Source organism: Schistocerca gregaria, chromosome 5, assembly GCF_023897955.1.
Source record: "Schistocerca gregaria isolate iqSchGreg1 chromosome 5, iqSchGreg1.2, whole genome shotgun sequence".
In the NCBI taxonomy this organism is placed as follows: domain Eukaryota; kingdom Metazoa; phylum Arthropoda; class Insecta; order Orthoptera; family Acrididae; genus Schistocerca; species Schistocerca gregaria.
In genome coordinates, this window is record NC_064924.1 from 108047182 (window position 1) to 108066370 (window position 19189).

At 45.3% G+C, this 19189-nt stretch overlaps 1 protein-coding gene and 1 non-coding gene across 2 annotated transcripts in view; one reads left to right on the plus strand and one right to left on the minus strand.

Annotated features, from left to right (window-relative positions):
* The window catches only part of LOC126272086 (hemicentin-1), a 1030571-nt gene that overhangs the window by 625711 nt on the left and 385671 nt on the right, over positions 1-19189 (plus strand). The gene's annotated exons all lie outside the window — the stretch shown is intronic.
* Positions 15514-15588, minus strand: Trnat-ugu (transfer RNA threonine (anticodon UGU)). The gene has a single exon. It is a non-coding gene; the product is annotated as a tRNA-Thr (tRNA).

The following is a 19189-nucleotide window of genomic DNA, read 5'->3' on the forward strand; positions in this document are numbered from 1 at the left end:
AATGGACGGAAACAGCTCTGCGTTGTACGCCTTCGGACAGATCTTGTGTCTGACGGCCTAGAAAAAAACGCGACTGAAACTGGAATGAGCTAGATGCTCCGATCCAGGTAAAGCTGATGGTAAAACATCCACAATGGAAACTTAGATGTAAGGAGTGCATCAGTTCATCAAAAACACTCTGTGCTATTTTCAGTTTTTTGTTTCTTTCTTTCGTTGTCCAGTTAGTAGTTATCTCCGTGGTTCCCCCATGGTTCTTAAGGTATGCATGTTCGACGGGCATATTTACTGCACATTTTCTTCTTGTTTTTTCCCATGCTATCTCCTCCCAAAAAGTGAAAGCCAAGGAGTTTTCGGTAGGCATTTAGAGCCCATGTTTAGTAGACTTTCTTCTTGTTTTCGTCCATACCACCACCTCTGGAAGATCCCTACTTAACTGTCTTAGCAGCAACACTACAGGTACATGTATTCTACTGTCAGAGGTATCAGATTGATTTTTGCTTATAACTTTCGACTCAGTCGTTTCCGGTCCTAGGTCCCTTACCTCAAATTGATACATTCACTACTCTCTCTCATCCCTGAAAGCTTGTAACATCATCATGGATCACATTGTGCATGTTCATCAACATACAAACATAGAGGTCATCACTGCCGTATGTCCGAAGCTGTTAATACAGATCCGGTTGTAACCGAGTGAAAATCTTTCTAAAAATCTGTGAATCCCTGGTGGACTGTGGCTGAAATATGTGTAGTGATAATCTGGTCGCGTTCGAGCTGTGGTTCAAATTACCATTCTCTTTGCAAGTTCGTACGTGAATACAAAATCAGCATATTTAAAAAAATTAATTACTCATTTTGTTATGGCCAGCTTATTCATTAGAAATGCGGTACATACTGCCCACAGTTTAACTATTTATGGCTCAATCTATCATAAACAAGTCTTTAAAATCGGCGCAATAAATAGCTAGAAGGTAATAATGTTGATTACTATCGCAAAGATCAAAGTCATCAGATGCGCTACACCTCTTAGTTCGAACGTCAATCGTGCTGAGTAAACAGAACAAGACAAGGCTCGGTGTTCTTTCGCACATGAGCGTTTCGTAACTGTAATGACAAAATGCGTGTAATACTTCTCCCCCCCTCCTCCCCGGCTAACTTTTGTTCCATAAATTATGTCATATGACGTACCTAGTCTCGTTGTGTCGTTATATGTTTTTGTACTCAAGAGAATAAGTGGTCGCTCATACGCTTTTGTACTTCTGGGACGTGCAAATGAAGGTAGCTGCCAGTAAGTAATATTGATTATTTCAACGAATATACCTGAATCTACGAAGTAAATTTCTCGTACATTCATAGTGTGGCCCATTCTATAGAAAATCACTAGGACTTCGTTCCATCCGCAGAACTGTAGAGCCATTAACAGCGTAATTTCTATTAAATGATTGCCTCGCATGGTCAAGCATCAGTTACTACCATTGTAACTATTTGCAAATGCTGCGCATTTGAACAAATTGTTTTGGGAATTAACACGGCGTAATTACTGGGTCGCCGAGTTTTGTGAACAGCGAGGTCGACAGTTTCCGCTGGGCGACCTTGTTTGCTGACTGTAGCACAGATAGAGCTGAGCGGAGTGCTTTGTTATGGTTCGAAACATTTTAGTGAAAGTCGATTAGCGTCCACACAGAGGTTAAAGACAGATTGAGTCCAAGTGATTTACACCTCTTCGGCTTTTCGGAAAGTAGCTTCGTTCCCACTGTATTGGCTCCGACGAAAAAATTTTAGATGCTTTCGCAGGCTGCAGGCTTTTATTGAGAGGGATTATGTCAGCTGGTTAGGAGGTATGACAAATTTTTAGATCTGAATACTGATTTTGCAGTGAAGTAATACATGTATATAGTTTTAAAACGTTTCTAAGAAGTTCGGTTTAACTGTTTCTGTATGAAAAATGTTCGAATAAAATAATTCCGGCTTCAGGTACTAACTCTGCCTGTAAGCCAACGCATTGCGGAGCTACATAATCCTTGGGGCTAGCTGTAGAATACTGTGACTGAAGTTTGGACACTACTATTAATCTTTACCTGAAATCTACAGTCGCGAATAGCCAATAATTACGAATTAGCTATTAATAATGTTATGTTGTTAAACGCGGTATTGCGTTCATTTTTCCAAGAAAGTCATTATTATTGAAGTGTGGGCGTCTGCTGATCTAGTTATACTGTACAACCGACTTGCCCCAACTTAGTACGAGGGTAATCCCAAAAGTAAAATCTCCTATTTCTTATAAATACATAGACCTGTTTATTTCTACAATGGTTTATATCAGTTACAGCTTGAACATTTAGCTATTTTTCGACATAATCACCATTTCTCTCGATGCATTTTTGTAGACGCTGTGGCAGTTTTTGTATGCCCATGGCATACCAACTCGCGCCATGCTGTTCACAAAGTCATGAACCTATTCTTTCACCTCGTCGTCGGAGCTGAATCGCTGGGACCATAATTAACGCTGACAGGTACGCTGAGACCCTGAAAAAACTCAAACGGGTAATTCAGAACCGGAGAAGAATGTTGATCAAGGGTGTACACATTCTCCATGACAACGCTCGCCCAGACATCGCTCGGCAAACCGTTGCTCTCCTGCAACAGTTTTAGTGGAACATAATCACCCACCCACCCACCCTATAATCCTGTCTTGGCGCCCTGTTGCCTAGGTTAAAAGAACAGTTGGCCGGAAAGCGACTCAGCTGCTCCTAGTGTAGCCGTAATACGATGGTGAGTCGTTTAATTCGCAAACTGGGATAGAGACAAGTTTTTTGGGTTCCTTAAATTTTTGCAACCCACAAAATCGATGTATCGTCAGGGTAGCGAAATACCCCTCGGCGGGGAAACTAATGTGCCGTCTCTGGATAACCATCGCGGCCAGGATGCTCCTTGTTTGTGACTTTTTCTTGACTTTTCTGAATTCCTGTATCCCAATGAACACAACTTTCGATGAAATCAGGCTTTAATCACGTATATGACGAATTTCGCTATGGACGTGCTGTCCGGAATGCCCCTCGGCTCACAAAAATCGCGTTGTCCTAGTCGGTTACACATCTGCCATTTTGGTCTGACTATAAATCAATACTGTTTTTGCAACTTACACTACTGGCCTTTAAAATTACTACACCACGAAGATGGCGTGTTACAGATGCGAAATTTAACCGACAGGAAAAGATGCTGTGATATGCAAATGATTAGCTTTTCAGAGCATTCACACAAGGTTGGCGCCGGTGACGACACCTACAACGTGCTTACATGAGGAAATTTTCCAACGATTTCTCATACACAAACAACAGTTGCCCGGTGAAACGTTGTGATGCCTCGTGTAAGGAGGACAAATGGTATGGAGTGCCATTGGTTACACGTCTTGGTCACCTCTTGTTCGCATTAACGGCACTCTGAACAGCGGACGTTACATTTTAGATGTGCTACGACCCGTGGCTCTATCCTTCATTCGATCCCTGCGACATCCTACATTTCAGCAGGATAATGCACGACCACATGTTGCAGGTCCTGTACGGGCCTTTCTGGATACAGAAAATGTTAGACTGCTGCCCTGGCCAGCACATTCTCCAGATCTCTCACGAATTGAAAACGTCAACGGTGGCCGAACAACTGGCTCGTCACAATACGCCAGTTACTATACTTGATGAACTGTGGTATCGTGTAGAAGCTGCATGGGCAACTGTACCTGTACACGCCATCCAAGCTCTGTTTGACTCAATGCCCAGACATGTCAAGGCCGTTATTACAGCTAGAGGTGGTTGTTCTAGATACTGATTTGTCAGTATCTATGCACCCAAACTTCGTGAAAATGTAATCACATGTCAGTTCTAGTATAATATATTTGTCCAATGGATATCCGTTTATCGTCTGCATATACTTCTTGATTTAGCAATTTTAATGGCCTATGTAGGTCGGTGTCAACAAAATATTTTCGCATTCGGAGAAGAAAGTTGGTGATTTAAATTTCGTGAGAAGATTCCGTCGCAACGAAAAACGCCTTTCTTTTAATATGTCCAGCCCAAATCCGTATCATTTCTGTGATACTCCCTCCCATATTTCACGATAATACAAAACGTGCTGTCCTTCTTTGAACTTTTTTTTCGAAGTACTCCGTCAGTCCTATCTGGTAAGGATCCCACACCGCGCAGCAGTGTTATACAAGACGGACAAGAGTAGCGTAGGCAGTCTCCTTAGTAGGTCTGTTACATTTGTAAGTGTCCTGCGAATAAAACGCAATCTTTGGTTAGTTTGTTTATTTCGAGAGAGAAGTATGTTTCTTCCACAATTTCAGTAGTAAATCTCTCCGTGACGCACAGCGCCTATCGTGTAGCGCTTGCCATTGGATTTATGGTTCAAATGGCTCTGAGCACTATGGGACTTAACTTCTGAGGTCATCAGTCCCCTAGAACTTAGATCTACTTAAACCTAACTAACCTAAGGACATCACACACATCTATGCCCGAGGCAGGATTCGAACCTGCGTCCGCAGCGGTCGCGCGGTTCCAGACTGTAGCGCCTAGAACCACTCAGCCACTCTGGCCGGCCATTGGGTTTAATCTTGTAGTGCCTGCTACTGAAATTTGTTGAGCATTTCTGTAATGCTCTCGCTCCGACCAAACGATACCATGACAAAATGCGCCCTTCTTCATTGGATCTTCTCAGTGTATTTTATTAAACCACCCTCTAGTACGCTGCAAAATAGTGCCTTAATTTATGACCTTCTCCATTACTTTTCAAGCAGGTTTTTAGTGGCACATCCATAGCTAATAAAGCATGTGCTGTGCAAATAAATGTTCTAAAACTACACCTTTCTATTTTATTTATTTATCTTTTGTTGTTTGCTATTAGTTTCGGGATCGCACCCCCATTCCGAAACAGCCATCCCTGCCATGAACCAAGTTGCCATGCTTTAGTCCGGAATCACCACTGGTCTCAGCCAGACTAAAATACTGACGGCAATATTGGTTTCTTAAGAGTGAACAAGCGACCCCGAAAGTGACAGCAAAGAATGAAATATAAACAACATGGGTGTGAAACTTGTATTTCGAAAGCAATTGCTTTACTTGACAGCGATGGCAGCAACTCGTAATACCTGCAGCGCCTATAATTTCGCGTTGTAAATGGTTGTCTAAAGAAACAAAAAACTGTGAAAAAAGTTACTCCATTTCGTCCAAGGTGAGAAGCGAGGAGCGCTACCATTTTGCGGGCTAGCCAAAATTAGGCACTTCTCCTTACGGCTAGGGCGTCGTCTTCTCCCGACTTGTTTCTGTTAACGTTCCCTCAAGCAACGACGTGAAAAGGCGACCTCGTGGCTCGCCCAGCAACCCACCTTATTACCCCGCAGGGTGGCGTTCTCCTCTGCGAACTCGGGCGGTCGTAACAGTTGTGGCAAAGCCGGCAAATCCACAAGGTGCGAATCTCGACCATTAAGGGGCTGTTTAGCTGGGAGGGGATCGCGGATCGGAAGGAATGGCTTTCATTACCGGCCCGTAATTGGCCATTCAGCAGGAGCGGGCCCGCAGTATGGCAGGCAGCTTAATGACCTGCCCTAGGAGCCGACTCCACTTACACACGAAACGTCGCCTCCCTCCTCGCCCTTGTGGCCTGGAATCACGTCACGGACCTGGTGCGCCCATTCATCACAGCCCGCGACGTGAATTCTGGTAACTTCCCTACTCTACGTCGTACGCGTATTTACACCTTCTCGTCGTCACGTATCTAAGCAAACCCAGCCATCGTCATTATGGGACACAGCGACTGGTGTAATTAATGTACAGTTCAGAGAAACAGATCGCGTGTTATTTCGCTCACACTGAGGTGACAAAAGTCATGGGATAGCGATGTGCACATATTCAGATGGCGGTAGTATCGCGTACAGAATGTATAAAAGGGCAGTGCATTGACGTAGTTGTCATTTGTACTCACGTGATTCATACGAAAAGGTTTCTGACGTAATGCCGCACGACGAGAATTAACAGACTTTGAATGCAGAATGGTAGTTGGAGCTAGACGCGTGGGACTCTCCATTTCGGAAATCGTTAGGGAATCCAGTATTCTGAGATCCGTAGTGTCAGGAGGGTGAGGAGAATACAAACTTCAGCCATCACCTCTCACCACGCGACAACCCCGTAGCCAACGGCCTTCACTTAACGACCGAGACCAGAATCGTTTGCGTATAGTTGTCAGTGCTAACAGACTGGCAACAGTGCGTGAAATAACCACAAAAATTCATGTGGGACGTACGACGAGCTTATCCTTTAGGACAGTGCGGCGAAATTAATGGGCCACGGCAGCAGATCCATAGTCTCAGGAGGGCGAGGAGAATACAAACTTCAGCCACCACCTCTCACCACGCGACAACCCCGTAGCCAACGGCCTTCACTTAACGACCGAGACCAGCTTCGTTTGCGTATGGTTGTTAGTGCTAACAGACAGGCAACAGTGTGTGAAATAACCACAAAAATCCATGTGGGACGTACAACAAACTTATCCGTTAGGACAGTGCGGCGGAATTAATGGGCCACGGCAGCACGGCATCGCCTAAAACGCCGCTCCTGGGCTGATGAACGTGTCGGATGGACTCTAGACGACTGAAAAACCATGGCCTGGTCAGATGAGCTCGAATTTCAGTTGGTAAGAGCTGGTGGTAGGGTTCGAGTGTGGCGCAGACGTCACGAAGCTATGGAGACGAGTTGCCAATAATGCCCTGTGCAAGTTGGTGGTAGCTCCATAATGGTGTGGGATGTGTTTACTTCTGGCCCTAGTGAACCGATCATTTGCTGGAAATGACTATATTCGGCTACTTGGAGACCATTTGCACCCATTAATGGACTTGCGTTCCTAAACAACAATGGAATTTTTATTGATGAAGATGCGCCAGTTCACTGACAAACCTTACAGCTGGTAGTATTATAAACGAGAAGACAGGATAAAGAGTATAATAGTCTTTATCCTCGATTATAATCTAGAAGACAGGATAAAGACTATAATAGTCTTTATCCTGTCTTCTCGATTATAATACTACCAGCTGTAAGGTTTGCCAGTGGTGAAGCACTGCTGGCGAAATCACAAAAGAAGATACAGGAGACGTTTAGGAGTACTGCAAGAAAGGAAAAGGAATATGGAGTAAAGCCGGCGGCTGTGGCCGAGTGGTTCTAGGCACTTCAGTCCGGAATCGCGCTGCTGCTACGGTGGCAGGTTCGAATCGTGCCTCGGGCATGGATGTGTGTGACGTCCTTAGTTCGGTTTAAGTAGTTTTATGTCTAGGGGGCTGATGACCTCAGACGTTAAGTCCCATAGTGCTTAGAGCCATTTGAATGTGGAGTAAAGATAATTATAGTAAAGACGAAGTAATGAGAATAAGCAGGAAGGAAGCTCCAGTTAACTTATTCCTAGACGGAAAGAACATAAAACAAATAAAATCCTTTGTGCACCGGTGAAGTTTAATGACATGGAACAGAAGCTGTACAGAAGAAAGTAGGAACAGGATATCTACAGAAAGAGACCATTTGGAAGGATGAAGCATGTACTAACAACCAGAAGAATTACAGTGGAGCTGGGGGGAAGATTTACAAAATATTAAAAGGGGCGTTTAATAAGTAATGCAACACATTTTTCCTTTGGACAAATTTCGGTTAAAAAATGCTGAATTTGTTGTGGGACATCATGGAATATTCTTTTTTCAGTCCGTATAGTTTCATGAAGCTGTGATAGATGGCGGTGCTAAACGGAGTCTTCAAAACGGTGTCTGTAACGGACGTGCGCACCAAACAGAGAGCAGCCATTTAGTTTCTTTTGGCGGAAAACCAATGCATCCCAGATGTTCATAAGCGTTTTCAGAATGTCTACGCAGATCTGAAAGTGAACAAAAGCATGGCGAGTAGTTGAGTGAGGCGTCTTATCATCTCAAAAAGGCCGCGCACACCTGTCCGATCTCTCGCGCTGCACACAGCCGCGATGCGTGTCGTGATGGAACGTGCAGACACTCTCATTCGAGGCCGGCCGGTGTGGCCGTGCGGTTCTAGGCGCTTCAGTCTGGAACCGCTTGACCGCTACGGTCGCAGGTTCGAATCCTGCCTCGGGCATGGATGTGTGTGATGTCCTTAGGCTACTTAGGTTTAAGCAGTTCTAAGTTCTAGGGGACTGATGGCCACAGATGTTAAGTCCCAGAGTGCACAGAGCCATTTGAACCATTTTTGAACTCTCATTCGAGGTGATCGACGGATCAAAAACAAACACCTCGCTGCTTGGTAGAGCTGAGACACTCGTCCAGCAGTTGAACTACTCAGAGCTGTGTTTCCGCTGGATTCCTCGCCGCCTAACAGAAGAGCATAAAGAGCAACGAAGGACAATCTGTGCGACATTTCTAGCGCGTTATGAGGCTGATCGTTCATCATTTCTAAAAGCGACGGTCCATTGAGTGACGCCACATCACCTCGCCTTCGAAGAGAAAGTTCGAAACTGCACCCTCAAACGGTAAACTTATAGCGACGGTCTTGTGAAACTCTGAAAGTGTTATTCTATGATGTTCTCCCTCATGATGCAATGATCAACTCGAAAGTGTGACGTGCTATTCTCAGGGAGTTAAAGAAATGATTTCAGCGTGTTCGTCACATAAGGGCTATGAACACTTATTTATCTTTCCTGTTCTGAAACGCATCAGTTATATTGCAATTGCTTTGCTTTTGCGAAGGACTTAAAGAATGCAGTAAACAAATGAGTAACCAAATGAGAAATGATCCTCGTATACAGCTGGCTGCTCCCTAGATTAAAATTGCATAGAACAAAATCTCCAATCTTATACTCTATTCCGGAAACCGAAGAATATATACAATTGTGAAATTACCCACCACTTCTGTGTCATCTTCAGCTGATATAGAGAGCACATGTGTTTGGCGGATAATCTCTCTGATCAGCATATTTTAAAACAAAATTCCATTAAACAGAGATAGAAGGAAGATTAAGATTTAATGTCGTGTCGACAACGTCTTTAATACAGAGGAGCTGCAAGCTCAGCTTCAGGCAGTATGGGGAAGAAATTTCGTTGTTGCCTTTCAAAGGAACCATCCCAGCATTCATCTTAAGTGATTTAGATAAGTCACGGGAAACAGAGACCTGTAGACTCCGACGTGGACTGAACTGCCAACTCCTCTGATTGCTTTTCCAATGCCTTTCCATTGGGCCACCTCCTTCTGTCAGCATTAAAATGTGGCATGTCGAAATACATGTATGTCAAGCTTTGCAAACACTGTTCATTCTTCGAGATATTCACTCCATTTTCCCTTGGTGTCTTCAGTTTTATTTAAAACCTTCAGTTTGTTTAATTGCTTCCAAATGTCGCTATTTCTTAATCTGTCTACTCTAATAAATCATTAAGGAATCTCATTTCAGCTGCCTGGATCTTACTTTCTTGTCGTATGCATATCACCCATGACTCACTTCCGCAGAGTAGCGTGGGGCGGTCAGTATTTTACAAAACTCCATTCGTGTTCTTTTTTGTGTGTTTCTGGAATACCTGTTAGTTGTTCCACACATGTTTCCAAATTTTGATACTTTCTTGTCCATATCTCCGGGTTGCGTTGTTTTGGGGGAAGAGATAAAACGGCGAGGTCATCGGTCTCATCGTATTAAGGAATGGGAAAGAAGTCGGCCGTGCCCTTACAAAGGAACCATCCCGGCATTTGCCTGGAGCGATTTTAGGGAAATTACGGAAGACCTAAAACAGGATGGCCAAACGCGGCATTGAACAATCGTCATGCCGAATGCGAGTACAGTATGCTAACCACTGCGCCACCTCGCTGGGTTCATTTGCCATCCTCGTACCTGATCTGACATTGATGATAATTAAAACAGCTGACCTGCTCTACTGCTGTATTGTTCAGTCACTATAATTCCTCTAATATTCTAACTTGTGTGAATAGCCACATGTTTGCTTTCTGCTAGTAACGAGTAAGCAATTTTGGCCGCTATCTATCCCATTCTCTTCAACTCTCCAAGTGTAGTATACATGCGCACTCGACCACTATTTCTGCAAAGTGTACTACTCTATTCATTGACTGGGAAATTACACCCACACTGTGCCAAACTCTTGTTCCATAATTGTTGTGCTGCCGTCGTGATAATTTCGAAAGAATATCGGTAGATAGCCTCTACAGCCTTATTCGTGAAAGCAGTGAGGCAGTAAATAAATATATGGGGAGAAAGGCGAGGACAGGTTGGATAGCTGTCGTGTGAAAATGTGTGTGTGTGTGTGTGTGTGTGTGTGTGAAGGGGTTTAGAAATGCTCCACCTAACCCATCGTTCTGATTTCAGCTTGGCATACAGCCTGGTCCGAATGTCATTCCAGCACGCTCTTTGCTTGATGAACACTTTTCGCACAGTCCTCTTCGTATCTTGAAGAAATAAACTGCTTAGAAATTTTCAGGCAGGGGAATAAGCTGGAACTTTGCTTATGTATGTATGAATGAAGCTATTTTTTTTCTCTCACGGATTGTTGTAAGTTTACGATAGTTTTCGTTCGAAAATATCATGTCGGCAGGCAGCCCCACAGCGCTCCGCTCTTCCTGGTGACAGACAGTCGGTTTAAAATCCTTGTCTCCTACAAATACCTCTTAAAAATCTGAAATTCATGTGTTTTACACATGTTTAGTGTCTTAAAGCATGTTAAAATGTGCTATTTATTGTAATTAGTGCCAGAGTTACGTTATCTGTTTGATACGAGAGAAATTTTCTCATCTAGTATAAGCATGTCATGTCATATCTCGAAAACAATTGAAGTCACTGAAGACTTTTTTCTTTGATTACCAAAACGCCTTACTCTGTAACTGATCATTCCAAAGTTACGTATCGCATTGTCTTTAATATGTATAAGCTACGGAAGGCGGTCATCTTTTATTTATTTATCTCCAATAGCAAACGTGCATCGTTTTCCTTTCAATTCTTGTTCCAAGGGGGGGGGGGGGGGGGGAGGATAAGCTAGTTGATGTATAGAATATCTAATAGTAAATAAGTACTTAAATGGCTCAAATGGCTCTGAGCACTATGGGACTTAACATCTGAGATCATCAGTCCCCTATAACTTAGAACTACTTAAACTTAACTAACCTACGGACATCACACACACGTACAGCTCTAAAACAGGCAGCGTATTTACAATGCGCAACCGATATTTTTATTGGCCGTAGTTTCGAAACTTTCCCGTCGACCTATCAATATATCAATACATTTTCTGTTTTGATGAGAGGCATATAACGATATGTTTTCTAAATATTGATATATCGGATTCCCGATATTTTGAAAAATATCAACAGTCCCAATTCACGCCGCTTACTTAAGCTCACGGGCCGCCATGTCAAGTGATGCGACAGCAGCGCTCCCAGCGCATAATGTGAAAACTATACTGTCCGTAACGTTAATGTTTATTTGATAAGTATCGATATGAATGATCCCCTTTTCCGACATGCCATGCCAACAAATTACGCTTCAAAAGACTCGGTTTTGAGAGTGCGTTCGTTTATGCTCACTGCTCCTTCCGATGTTTACATGCTTCTTTAGTTACGACGTTTTACAATACCTGTCTTAAAAACTTCCGTTGTAACATTGACATTGCCCAAGCACGGCGTACACAAAACTTCCTCTGATCTGTGTCATGAACTGCAAATCCGAGAGCCGAGCGTATATACGAAAATGCGTTCCGGGCGAAATACAACGCGAGCGCATCGCATTCTCTCCCACGAATCCCTTGCGCGGGCCGGACTGAAACCAATCACGGACTGGATGTGGCCTGGGGACCGTCGATTGCCGACGCGTACTACAAACAGTGCTGCAGCTTTTGCATCCATCGGGATTGGTCACTCCCGTAACACCAGAATGGTTAGTAACAAGGAGAACGTGCAGAATTCGCAGTGATTGCTGCGCACGCGCTTGTCCCCTGCGAGCTGCTTGAGTCCGGGGAACCCCCTGCCAGAGGGCCTGGCGGCGCTAATGCGTGACACGGCGGCCATTACGGCGGCCGGCTAGCAATAGATAAAGCTTAATTTCCTGCTCCTGCGGGAGCCCGGGCCGCAGGTGGGAACGCCTGAAATACTGCGGAGCGCCGCCGCACCGGGGCCCGGAAAAACCGCCAGGCGCACACCACCCCTCCCCTCTCTGAGCGCCGCTGCCTCACACACTGCGGCCTGTGCGCTGCTGTTACCCGTGAGGTCAGCTGTGATCTCAGAGTGCCAACAGTCAACAGTCAACAGTGCCCTCCAGGTAACATCCATTCAGTCAGGCTCCACGTTCAGACCCGATGTATCTTGCTAACTACGTTTTGCGGCCTAAGAGGAAGTTATCTTGTTGAAGCTCAAGAAAAGCGCAAAGAGAAAAAGAAATATCACCAGAGTCCGTACGAATCCCTTCGCCAGGATGTGTGGCTAAAAATTGGAGTCAAATGCACCAGTACGCTGCATCTTTCCTACAAGCATAACGACGCAAAAAATGGTTCAAATGGCTCTGAGCACTATGGGACTTAACATCTATGGTCATCAGTCACCTAGAACTTAGAAGTACTTAAACCTAACGAACCTAAGGACAGCACACAACACCGAGCCACCACGAGGCAGAAAAAATCCCTGACCCCGCCGGGAATCGAACCCGGAAAACCGGGCGTGGGAAGCAAGAACGCTACCGCACGACCACGAGATGCGGGCTCATAACGACGCAAGTGGAAATGATCGCCATTACGTTATGAGCGAGGTGTAACAGTTTTTGACTTCAGGTTCATTCATGGAAGGTTATGCAGCACTTGCATCGACTGTAATGGTCCCTCGGCCAATTTCCTGCATCATCGCCTGACATCATGTGTTCAAACAAAATACACTGCGCAACTGTCGATACATCTCTGCTGCAGACTGCTTCTGGGAGTGCAAAAATCGCATAAATCCATAATCCACGCAGTTGGCGTGAGTCAGTATGAAAGTAGTCACTTTGTCATAGCACTGCGCGGTAACGCTTGCCGTAACGAGACTTGAAGTGCACTGCGTTGTTCCTACATTCCTCCTATCTACTCCTGCGCATGCGCATTCCTACTATTTGACTACTCATTCCGTATCTGGACGTCAACGGAACTTAGCTTCTCGGTTCAAATCGAACATTCACATGAGAAATGGGGTGAGATAGAGACGGAGAGAGAGAAGGGAGGGGGGGGGGGGGCGAGTATGGAGCGAGGGAAATGTTGGAAATGTTTCCATGTCAATATCATATTCACCCTATGCTGGTCGACACATTACTGTTTTCCGCTGTACACAGTAATGTTTTCTAAAATCTCATGATGTCCTCTGACCCACCCCTTCATCTGGCGAGTGTTTCCTCAACTGCTCTTTTTACTACTTCGCTTCTTATTTTATCTTGTCTCTTAATTTTGAACATCCTTTACTGGCCCCAAATTCAAATAATTCCACTTCTCTTTATTTTCGAGGTCCAAGCTTCACGTCCATGCAATGTTGTGCTCCAGACTAATGTCTCATCATTTGTATACCACTATATGACACTAGCAGATGTCTTTTTAGTGAAGAAAGCTTTGTTCCTATGTGGCAGTGTATTTCGGATATCCTTACTTCGATCACCTTGCGTAAATTAACTCTCTACATAGGAGAATGTTTGCCGCGCGGGATTAGGCGTGCGCTCTAAAGGCGCCGCAGTCGTGGACTGTGCGGCTGGTCCCGGCGGAGATTCGAGTCCTCCTTCGGGCATGGGTGTGTGTGTTTGTCCTTAGGATAATTTAGGTTAAATAGTGTGTAAGCTTACGGACTGATGACCTTAGCAGTTAAGTCCCATAAGATTTCACACACATTTGAACATTTAGGAGAATGTTCCAGTTCTGGTTCAAATGACTCTGAGCACTATGGGACTCAACTGCTTTGGTCATTAGTGCCCTAGAACTTAGAACTACTTAAACCTAACTAACCTAAGGACATTACACACATCCATGCCCGAGGCAGGATTCGAACCTGCGACCGTAGCAGTCGCACGGTTCCGGACTGCGCGCCTAGAACCGGGAGACCACCGCGGCCGTTCCAGTTCTGCCTCTAGAGTGTTGTTCCTAATTTTGATTTTCAGCGCATCATTATTCTCCTTCATATTAATTTTCAACAACTTCGTTTTTGCTCTGTTTACTCTTAAAACATATTCCGTGTTAAGTACATTGTGTGAACTTTATGTTGGCCAATGGGCTCCCTAGTCCTGAACTAGTAGCGTTTCAGTTCTGCCACTAGAGTGTTGTTCCTAATTTTGATTTTCAGCGCATCATTATTCTCCTTCATACTAATTTTCAACAACTTCGTTTTTACTCTGTTTACTCTTAAATCATATTCTGCACATCGTGTGAACTTTATGTTGGCCAATGGGCTCTCTAGTCCTGAACTAGTAGAAGTCCGACACCTTTGACCAGTAGTCACATATTTTTGATTGCAGCCAGCGCCACCTGGCTGACAGGAGTGTACGAGATAGTTGTCTGCATTGTTACTGTGATGTATTTCACTTTCCTTCGTAGGTCTCCTGTTTCCTTTACTTGTGGTTAGTGTTTTTAATTGTTGGAATTATATTTTTACCTCCATCATGCGTGACTTATGCTCTCGCGGAAGCGTGGAGCAGGGATTAAGATGGTTGCTGCAGTGCTTTAGGCAGGTGTGGTTTCTTAACCCCCCCCCCCTCCCCTTCTCCAACATGGCCACACACAACATGGCGGCCTCTGAGGGGCCCGCATCTCGTGGTCGTGCGGTAGCGTTCTCGCTTCCCACGCCCGGGTTCCCGGATTCGATACCCGGCGGGGTCAGGGATTTTCTCTGCCTCGTGATGGCTAGGTGTTGTGTGATGTCCTTAGGTTAGTTAGGTTTAAGTAGTTCTAAGTTCTAGGGGACTGATGACCATAGATGTTTAGTCCCATAGTGCTCGGAGCCAAGCCTCTGTGGGGCCGGGTTTACATCCCTCACTCCCTACAAACCCCTCTGGCAATCGGTCATCTTATGGTTAACGCACAGCTTGTTGTACATTCCTTTCGACATATATATCCTGCTTGCTTACATCCGGCCAGAAGAACAATGTCTTCAGTGAAGTTAGCTGTGTCATCTGTTCCTCTTGCACGTATATCCCTGTCAGAGAATTTCTTTTACCTGCTGGAAAATACGGTAGATGTGACTGGTGCACTTTTGCAGAACATTGCGCCAACAAAATTTTTGGTTTGTTTTGGAGGTAGTATTGAAGACCTGGGGAGACCCCATAGAGGCGTCCCGTCATGGGCGGGCACACACGTCATTAACCGCAACCCAGTAGCAGCTTATATGAATATGGTGTCTGTTCTTTGAGACTTGTCTGAAATAACAGACACCATTGATGACCTGCAGCCGTCTAGAACGAAATTAGAATTATATTAATACCTTCAGCTGCTGACGGACGTTGACATATATATCAGTGGGGACAGGTGAAAATGTGTGCCCCGACCGGGACTCGATCCCGGGATCTTCTGCTTACATGGCAGACGCTCTATCAATCTGAGCCACCGAGGGCACAGAGGATAGCGTGACTGCAGGGACTATCTAGCGCACGCCCTCTGCGAGACTCATATTCTCATCTTGTATGTCCACACACTACACTCCTACATTCATAGTGTCCCACCCCAACACACTAATTACTCGTGGAAGACATTCTTACTAAGTCCCGTAAGAGTTCGGGTAATATGTGTGCATCCGGCACAGGAGAGGAAGCTCATGGCCTATAGTGCCAGAACTATATGCAGATATGGATATGGTGTCCGTTCTTTCGGACATCTGGAGCGAAATTAGAATTATATATTAATACCTTCAGCTGCTGACGGGCGTTGATATGTATCAACGAGGACAGGTGAAAATGTGTGCCCCGACCGGAACTCGAAGCTGGGAACTCCTGCTTACATGGCAGATGCTTTATGTCCGAAAGAACAGACACCATGTCCATATAAATGTATGGTTCTGGCAATACCAGCCATGACATTCTTCTTCTGTGCGAATGCACACATATTACCCGAGCTCTTTCGGGACTTGGTAAGAATGTCTTCCACGAGTAATGAGTGTGTTGGGGTGGGACACTGCGAATACAGTGGGTGGACATACAAAGTGAGAATGTGGGTCTCGCGGGAAGCGTGCGCGAGATAGTCCCAGCAGTTTCACTATCCCCTGTGCTCTACGTGGCTCAGATGGATAGAGCGTCTGCCATGTAAGAAGGAGGTCCCGGGTTGGAGTCCCGGTCGAGGCACACGTTTTCACCTGTCCCCGTTGATATATATCAACGCCCGTCAGCAGCTGAAGGTATTAATATAATTCTAATTTCAGTAGAAGCTTGTCCTGTCGCGAATGATCACGGTGTAGACTCTACGAGGTCTCTCCGACTTACCCTCATTTCGGAGCTAGCCACATTCTTCAATAAAGTAACGATATTCCTTGCCCTCACTGAGGTGTTCCTTTCGCACGTGCCTCGGAGCTTTCCTTTAGTCGCATAAAACCGCACTCACGGCTGCTAACAGGATCCACGCACTGTGGCGATGTGCAATTATGCCAAGTGCTGCTCCCCAGATTTAATCGAAAATGTTTATTGGCGGAGCAGGATCAGTTTCTTCTCTACTACTCGTATGAAGGCGATCTAAAACGTTCCGTTCGAAGGCCATACGTTTAGAATCGGAATGCCAAACCGTGGAAACCGGCGTGAGCAATGAGGCAACCATCCCACAAACGCACCAGGTTGAAGAAACTCGTTTGGTAAACACCGTGTCCTGCTGTATCGAGAGTTCCGTAACGACATGCTGCACATCCTCGTCCGACAGGAATAACTGACAGTTCAAGCCCTTTTTCAAGGGACCGAAGGCGTGATAATCGCATGGGAAGGGATCAAGACTGTAGGGCGAGTTCTCGAGTGTCTTATCCTTTGCCTGCATGTTGGTGTTTATATACCGGCATCTGGTCGGGCTGGTTTGCATTACGCTGCAGCAACGCCCTCAGAAGGAAACTTTTTGATCGACCCTTGTAAAAAGCCAGTGTATATTACGGTCACTAGTCCGGGTGACACGAGACACAGCTCTAAGCTTTTCTCTACTCCAAAGTCCTGTAGCAGTCCAACCACTTTCTGAAAGAGTCCGACATCTGACGACTGGACTGGAATATGTATGCTGCCTGCATTTCATAGAACTTCTTCAAATGCCTATTAGCAAGTTCCAGCAATAATCTCCATGGCAACAAAATAATAATACTAATTAAAGTCAACAGCAAAAACTTTCAAGAAAACACCGGATTCAAATTTGCACCGAAACTGATGAAAATTACTGGTATCAGCTAACCTTAGCCACCTCAGTCGCCTTTATCCAAACACCACCTTTAGCATGCTAAAGGCTCCACACACTGATCTGAGACCTCTTTTTACCTAACAAGTCCACTGTCACTAATGCACAACTCTCGCAAAGAGAAACAGCCAAGTGCCTAAGCAGAATCGACGCGCATTCGAATGCTTTGCAGACTTTTATTACTGTGAACGTCATCTCTTTGATAATCAGTGATCACTAAATTCTGATTATTCGAAATAATAGCCATTTCATTACAAATTGCGCGACAAAGTGTCTGCAACTTGCCACTCCAATTCCGCGTTGGCTGCCAGTGGATTTTCAGTCAGAATCAGGAGCATTTGCACTGGCAGCTTTCTGTTCCTGCCTGCAGCGCTTCTGTAAAGTGCTACTTCCGGCTAGGGATTTTAGAAGGTTTTCTGAAAGGATGTTAGAAAATATGAACCGACATGGAGAATTGCTCGTCCTCGTCTTGCGCATAGTCGGCTCCGACCACCATCCATTTGGGAGGATTAGGGAAAGATCGACACATCATCTTCAACTGAACAAAAAGGTCCTTCTCCCTGCAACCGGAGACTGGTCCTATCAATCACAATAACAGACAAGGCTAGCACACAGCAACACAGTGATGTCGTCCGTCAGCATTCCTGGGCGCTTGGACTTGATGGCGCGCTGTAACTTTTGCGGAGTGTACACGTACGTCTGCGCATTAATTGTGGCACGATGTTCCAAAAAGTCAATGAGTAGCGGGCCTCGGGATACAGACGTCATGACTTTCCCGGAGCTGGCGTGCTGCATCAAATCAGTCTTTGGGAAACAGCCACAAACATTTTTCCATGAGAGCACTGACCATCTTGTCCCACAGTGGGATAACTGTATTAACAGTTGTATCCATTACTTTTGAAACAACATACAGTTTACTTACTTTTTTTCCATCCGCCTCGTTTTCATATGACGGCCCACTATAAACAGGGTTCCACTTTTGCATATGCCCTCTACTGCAATCTGCCTAGCAACAACTACTCCACGTTTGAATCAAAACAGAACTGTGCAAGATTTGAAAAGCACAAAAAATGGTTCAAATGGCTCTGAGCACTATGGGACTTAACATCTGAGGTCATCAGTCCCCTAGAACTTAGAACTAGTTAAACCTAACTGACCTAAGGACATCACACACATCCACGCCCGAGACAGGATTCGAACCTGCGACCGTAGGAGTCTCGCGGTTCCAGACTGCAGCGCCTAGAACCGCACGGCCACACGAAGCCGGCTGAAAAGCACTGATCCTTGTTTATGTTAGTAACTTTCTTTAGCAGTCGCAAGTCGCCTACATCTTCCCTTTATTTTGAGTGTTTTACTCGTCTAACAGCCATCGGCTACTCGTCAAATATATCTGTCTGTTTATAGCGCTGAAGTTGCTGTTGTTATTGTTGCCCAAAGACTGATTTGATGCAGCTCTCCGTGCTGACGTATCATGAGCAGATGCTCGGCTGTTGGAAAGCAATGTTCGGCCACGTCTACAACGTGCTTCGACGAGAAAGTTAGCGAGCAAACAAGAAGCATTTTACTGGGCTGTCTCGGTGTTTCGCATGTTGTGCTTTATGCCACGCACAAAGGTAAGCTGTGTACGACGACGGCAACGCGGCAGGTGGATGGGTGTGGAACTAGGGTGCAGAATTTAATTACATGGCAGGAGGCCTGTAAAGATTGTGCCGCGTAACTTAGGCGGCGCACGCACTGCCCTGCTTAGCGGGCCCGTCTTGTTAGCCGACTAATGCGTCGTGTCGCGGTCCGCGCCAGGTA